Below are 7,071 nucleotides of genomic sequence, written 5' to 3' on the forward strand. Positions count from 1 at the left end.
AAGAAAAAGAAATGATCCAATCAAAAGTTGGGCAGATTATCTGAACAGACACTTCTCCCTAAAGGACATACAAATGGATAACAAATAGTTTAAAAGATGCTTAACATCACTAGCTATTAAGGAAATGCAAGTCAAAACCACAATGAGATACCATCTCACAAATTTTAGAATAGCTATAATCAACAGGACAGGTAATAACAAATGTTGGAGAAGATGTGGAAAAAAAGGAACCCTCATACAGTGCTTGTGGAACTGCAAAATGGTACAGCCACTATGGAAAACAGTATGGAGGTTCCTCAAAAAACTAAGCATTGATCTACCACATGATCCAGCAATCCCTCTACTGGGTATTTACCCCAAAGACTTGAAAACTTATATTGAAAAAGATGTTTGCACACCAATATTCATAGCAGCATTATTCACAGTGGCCAGGACATGCAAGCAACCAAATTGTCCTATGATAGATGAGTGGCTAAAGAAGCTGTGGTACATATATACAAAAGAATATTACTCAGCCATTAAAAGAGATGAAATATTGGCATTTGCAACAACATGGATAGATTTCAAGGTATTCATGCTAAGTGAAATAAGACAGACAGAAAAAGTTGTAAATCACATAATATCACTTATATGTGTGGTATAAACTTAAAAGCAACAAATAAACAGGACAACGAAACAGAGACTCATAGACATGGACTATAGACTAGTGGTTACCAGAGGGTAAGGGATGGACGAGAGGGGAGGTAGAGGGGAGAAAGGGGGTCAAATATGTGGTGACAGAAAGAAATCTACCTATAGGAGGTGAACACACAGTAGAAATATATATGCATTAGTGTTAAAGTATACAGATGAAACTCATTGGATTTCATTAATTAATTAAGTAGACCAACTGTAAAAAAAAGAAATGCTATGTGCTAAAGTGAGGTGAAGAAAATAAAGAGTATTAAAAACATTTCTTTCTTTGAACCATATTTTATTTCATGAGCAGCATATGGATATTAAGCAAGGCAATAATTTTTGAGTAAAAGCAATGATCTTTCTTCTGTTACATGGCAGATATTTAACATATATGTTAGGATAGACTATTTATCTCTTTGGAAATGTGTACTTCATAAGTAATGTTTGAGATAGTATCAGAAATGCATGAAAGTGGAGGAAGTCAGCAAAATAGTCCTAGAGTTTGAAGTTATATAAAGGGAATGAATGAAACACAGTAATGCTAGGATTTCCCATGCATTTATTTTTATATTAAAAAATAGAAAATCTCCTTTAAAACATGCTAGCAAATCCTTTTGGAAATGAGCCTAAAATTTTAACTCAGATGAGTTTAATACAATCGTATAGGTGTCACTGAGACCTGATGGGATGGTACTTATTAAAAATTACAACTAAAGGTTATAATCTTTTCAAATATAGATTTAACAAGAGAAAAAGCATCGAATCTTGCAAAAAATCAGAGATGGGAAAAAATTGATGTATCTAGAGGCAGAAGCATGCTTAAGAGAAATGTTAAAACAATGGTGGAAATTTCCTATGAGCTGTTTGTTCAAATGGAGGACATGGGTCATACTTTCTAATAGTTATCCCACAAATGGCACAATTACAAAAAAATCTTAATGGAGACTTCAATTTCAAGAAATATGCCTAAAATCTCTGTGTTCTGAAAGCAGAGCATATTATGAATGCTTGTCTTGCCGAACAATTTTACTTCATAGCACTTTAAGAAGCATTGAATGAAATGGCTTCTTTGGAATTAGGATTCCACAAAAGGCATTGCATGAAAGGTATTTTGATTTTAGCAAAACATACAGCAAGAATAATCTATGATTATTTTGTGGATTAAAGGCTAAAATAGAGAGATGGATCATACTGTAAAGGTGGGTTTATATTCATAACTTGCTAAATAATAGAACCCAAAGTCTTGATGGGTGAATCATTGTCAACCAGAAGAAAGAACTCTATTTGTTTCTGTCCCTTTCGATATATTGAGCTATTATCTGAATAAAGACATAATAGTCTTGCTTGCAGAATCTGCTGATGACTCAATTCTAAGATGGGTAACAGGTGAAGGTGATCAAAGACTTAAGATTAAAACTTATTATAGATTGGAAGAAAGCCTCTGATGTAATGAAATGAAATTTAATGAGGGTAATTATGAGTTCTGCGAATTGATTTAAAAATAGAAACATTCGTAGAATTTCTACTACCCAATCCACAACAGGGAATGGCTTAGGATCACAGTGTTATTATTAAAAAGACCATTATCCTTTTATTTCATTGCCAAGTTTATAAAGGCTAAGAATACCGCTATTAGAAAAGCCGATGACTATCTTAGGTTGTATTAAAAGAAGTGCAGAGCACAGAAAAAGGAGGTCAGATCAACCCTAAAGCATTCTGGTAAGTTTTGTGTGTGCCTTATTTTCATTAATGAACTGCTCTAGTCCAGGTGGGAAGGCCTGGGTAATATACCAAGAGAAATGATGAAACAAAATAAGGCTATTAAAAAGGCTATTAATTCTAGAAGAGAAGAAATTTAAAAAGTATACAAAACCTGCTTTTCTTTAATAACTATCTTGTGGAAGAAACATTTGACTTCCTCAATAATTTTAGTACCTAGCACAGCCTCATACTTAGTAGATACTCTAAAAATATTTGTTAAAATAATTCATTCATTGAACAATTATTTGCTGAGCATCTTCTTTGTGCCAGTTATTATTTTAGGTGCTGGGAATGCAGCATTAAACAAAATAGACATAATCCTTGCCCTTATGGAACTTACATTCCAATGAGAAGAGAGAGACAATAAATGGAACAGATAATCACACAACATAATGCCAGTGAAAGAGGCAGGATAGTGGTTCAAAAACCAGTCTCTGGAGCTAGACTGCATGGCTTCAAATTCTTGCTCACCCACTTACTGGTCCCATGGCCTTGTACAAATTAGCCACTTTTTTGTGCCTTAGTTTTCTCATATGTAAAATGAGCATATTAGTAATTCCTACCTCAGAATTTCGTGAGGACTAAATGAATCATTCCATGTAAAATTCTATAGACAGTGCCTGGCATATAACAAGTATTCAATAAGTAATAACTATTATTGTTATATTAATAACTGTTCTGAAGAAATATTAAGCATATAAGGTGACAAATGAAAGAATGTAAAAATGAACATTAGTCCAGAGCATGCTAGGTGGAAGGTACATGCAGGCAGATTGTAACTGTGATATGTTCTAGCTTTACACATTTTCACATGCTTATCTGCCTCCACTGTCTTCCTGTACTTTGTTTGCCTGAGCAATCTTTGTTTACCTTTTGAAACAACCTTACAGAGCACCTCACCTGGAAGGCTGAACCTATCCACTTTGCTATTAGAGTTGGCTACCCTCTCCTCTATGCTATTCAAGTTTTTAATTTATCGCAATGCATTAAATTTAAATGTATGAGAGGTTCTAAGGCATAATGCTTAAGATCACAAGTTTTAGAGTAAGATGGAACTGATTTTGAATTGTTTAATCCAGAATAATCACTAAATCTCTCCAATCTTTTATTTCCTCATTTGTAACTTGAGGATAATAATATGTACACTGTAAGAGATTTTTAAGAATTAAACAAGAAAATATATACCAGAGGTAGTGTAGGGTTTCAATACCAGATTTGCTACTTAGTTATGTGAATTTGGATAAAGCATTTAGCCTCTAAAGGACTTCATTTTCTTAATCTACAAATGAGATTAATAATACCATTTGATGGAGTTACTGTGAGAATTAGAAATAATTTATATAAATTGCCAAGAACATAGTAGGCTCTCAATATAATACATCACTGTCAAATGGAATTTGATTATCAACTAAAACTTTTAAAAAGTAAAAAGTAAAGGTCTTTTAAAGACAGAAGCTCCTTGTCACTACGGGTGCACATAGTAGATGGCAGTATACCAGAGACATTGTAGAAGGGATTCCTGAAGTGGTACAAACAGGAGTCCCCATTCCCCAGGCTGTGGACCGGTACTGGTTCATGGCCTATTAGAAACTGGGCTGCACAGCAGGAGTTGAGCAGCAGGTGAGCAAGTGAATCTTCATCTGTATTTGCAGCCACTCCCCAGTGCTAGCATCACTGCCTCAGCTCCACCTCAGACCATCAAGCGTTAGATTCTCACAGAAGCACAGGTACCTAGTGCCAAAAATGTTGGGGACCGCTTTCATAGAAAATAGACAAGGTCGAGTCTTCCCAAACTTTGAATCATGGACCTGCTGTTGTCTCATATGCATCAAGTCTAATTTAATAGGTCATGGATGAGAACCACTAATCTAGGTGACCACTATATTGCCTCTAACTCAAAGGTTAACAATCGTGTAAATCAGAGTTGAGTTTGTATGTCATGCACTTGGTTAATTTCATCAGATGAGCTCCCCTCTGCATCCTCCCTACCCAGGCTTCCACTATTGGCACCCATACATAGTATTAAATGGCTCCTTAACTATAATAAATCTAAGAAAAATGATTTTAATTCATCTTCATTTGTTTATTTATCCATTAAGTTTAAATAGAGTCAAGTTATTAAGATACATGTAAGAATCACAATTTCTTGGTGTGTCAGAGAATTAGTTGGCATTAAGTTTTCCCATTATTAAATATGCTTACTTTTTTACTTAATGTTATATTTTCATTATCAAAGTTTTTCCAAGGCATCTTCTAAAATATGAATTGGCAGAATTAGAAGTTGCCACAGTAAAATATGACACACCAAGTTTAGAACGTAAGAGCACATCCATCACATGACCTTGGGCAAAAACCTTTTTCCTGCTGCATGTCAACTTCCCCATTTGAAGAATGAGAAGAAAATGCAAATAATTTATTACTTATAAAGCATTTTAAATATGAGTAAGTGTTATCTACTTTGTGGTTTTCACTAATTGTAACATTCTAGACTGTTTTGTTCTGAATGATATTTGACACCTGAAATCATTTATTATTTTTATAGATTTTAATTTTTTTTAGAAGGCTAAAATAGCAAGGAAGTTTTATCCATAGTAGAAATTTACTTGTGCTTGGTAAGTAATGTGTAAAAGACATATAAAGGAAATATATTTGGGAAATCTGGAAAAAAGAGAGAAAAGTTATACAGGATGGAATTATTCTGGAAAAGAAAATTTCTCTTCAATAATATGGACTACTTATTGAAAATACTATAAAAAGCTGAAGTTTTGTGCTCTTCTACTTGGTAAAGTATTTTAGACATGTTTACTCTTAGTTCTTACATATTTTGGGTGCCATAACTACTTACAGCTATTTTTTCTTTTCCTATTAATGTGGATATGTGTACACCATTTATGATAATGGATACCTTATCAGATCTTAGACAACTTGTTTTGAAATTAAAGTGTCCATTAAGATCTTTTTCCAATGTCCCAGTTGTGTGATAACTATTAGAAAGTATCATCCATGCCTTTTCCATGTTGCCACATAGGTTGTACAGGATCCCCACTATGATATTATTTTGGTATTTCTCCTCAGGGTGCTTCTGCCTCTTAGATTCATGGATTTTTTTTTCAATCTGTATCTTCACAACATATGATTCCTCTTCTGTTAAAGCTATTTTTGAACAGATTATTACCATTAATTATAATTTTTTAACTGAATACTATACTAGCAAGCCTTCATGACACTTATTCAACTCTATTTAACATTTTTGTGTGAGAATTTTAAGCTTCTTTCACTTATTACCTGTATTCTCATCATTGATATAAGGCATCTGAGGTTAAAACTATGGCCCCCAAATACCTTTCCTATTATTCTCTCACAGGAATTTCCAAGATCTTTTTACCAATTGCTATTGGCTCTTAAGTTTGTTGCAATTCTTCAATTATTTGAGAGCATCTCAGAGTGGGTCCCAGGCCTGGCTGATCCCAGGTCTGGCCGTGATCCAGTCTCATGGCTAGAAATAAGACCCTGAATTAAAATGTTACATTAGTGTCGTAGGGCTCCTGTACCTAATATATATAAACATAATTCAGCTTATTGTATCACACATGTGTGGCAGAATGCCACTATTGTACTCTGACATATGTGGAGCCCATGCAGTCCCCTAGGGAGCAGAAGCAGAAGTGTATTCCCCGCAACAGAAGCGCACCCCCTACAATAAAGTTGGTGCCTACCATTTCGTCTTACGTTGGCCCCTTATGCATTCTTCCAACTGGGTGTCTCACCACAGAAACCTTCCCTTCTCATCAGCTTGGAACTGACACTAAGGCTAGCTGTTGATATATCACTAGGTTTGGAATTTAACGGCACACACACACATGCAATACACATGGATACACACGAGAAATGACCTAGGGCGGAACTCCCATAGAGGTCTTTTTAACATCAGTAGATGAGCCTATATTTTGTGCAGTCATGGTGTCCCATTCACTGCATCAACCACAAGAACCAGATTAAGGGTGATGATCCTTCCTGAAATGGGTATTGTTTTATTTCCCACTAATACAAAAGAGGACTTTGCAGTGTACCAATTTGGGATTTTGAAATCCACTTCACTCTGACTTAGGGAAAACCAGTTCTCCAAAATATGTTTGAAATAGTTACCAGCTTGGCAATGCATTTGCTGAACTAGAGGTTTTCAACCCTGCGACTTTATTTCTCATGTGCTCAAGAGACATCCCCAGCACCACAGTACTCCTGTATGTGGCTCATCAGTTTAGTGAATGATATAGGCAGCATATGGTTCCTCTCATCTTTCTCAGTATTGGAGGGGTTTTTGGGAAAAGTTAGAAGGAAAAGTTTGTTTGTTTGTTTGTTTGTTTGTTTGTTTTTTAATGCCAAATGGCCTTCTCTTTATTCTCCTTAGAAGCAGTAATCTAGGCAGACATGTAGGGAAAAAGGCAATCCAAGCCAGCAACTACAACAGAAATGCAATTTTCCTGCTTTCCAGTGGATTTTACTCACTGCTGAGCTGATTCTGTTGATGATCCTTCTAGATTCTGAACTCTTATACAAAAGCAACAATAACAGCAAGCCCATAGGACCCTCTTCAATTCATTATAAAACCAGGTGTAGGAATGAGCTCTACCA

This window comes from Rousettus aegyptiacus, unplaced genomic scaffold (genome assembly GCF_014176215.1).
Source record: "Rousettus aegyptiacus isolate mRouAeg1 unplaced genomic scaffold, mRouAeg1.p scaffold_m13_p_9, whole genome shotgun sequence".
In the NCBI taxonomy this organism is placed as follows: Eukaryota; Metazoa; Chordata; class Mammalia; order Chiroptera; family Pteropodidae; genus Rousettus; species Rousettus aegyptiacus.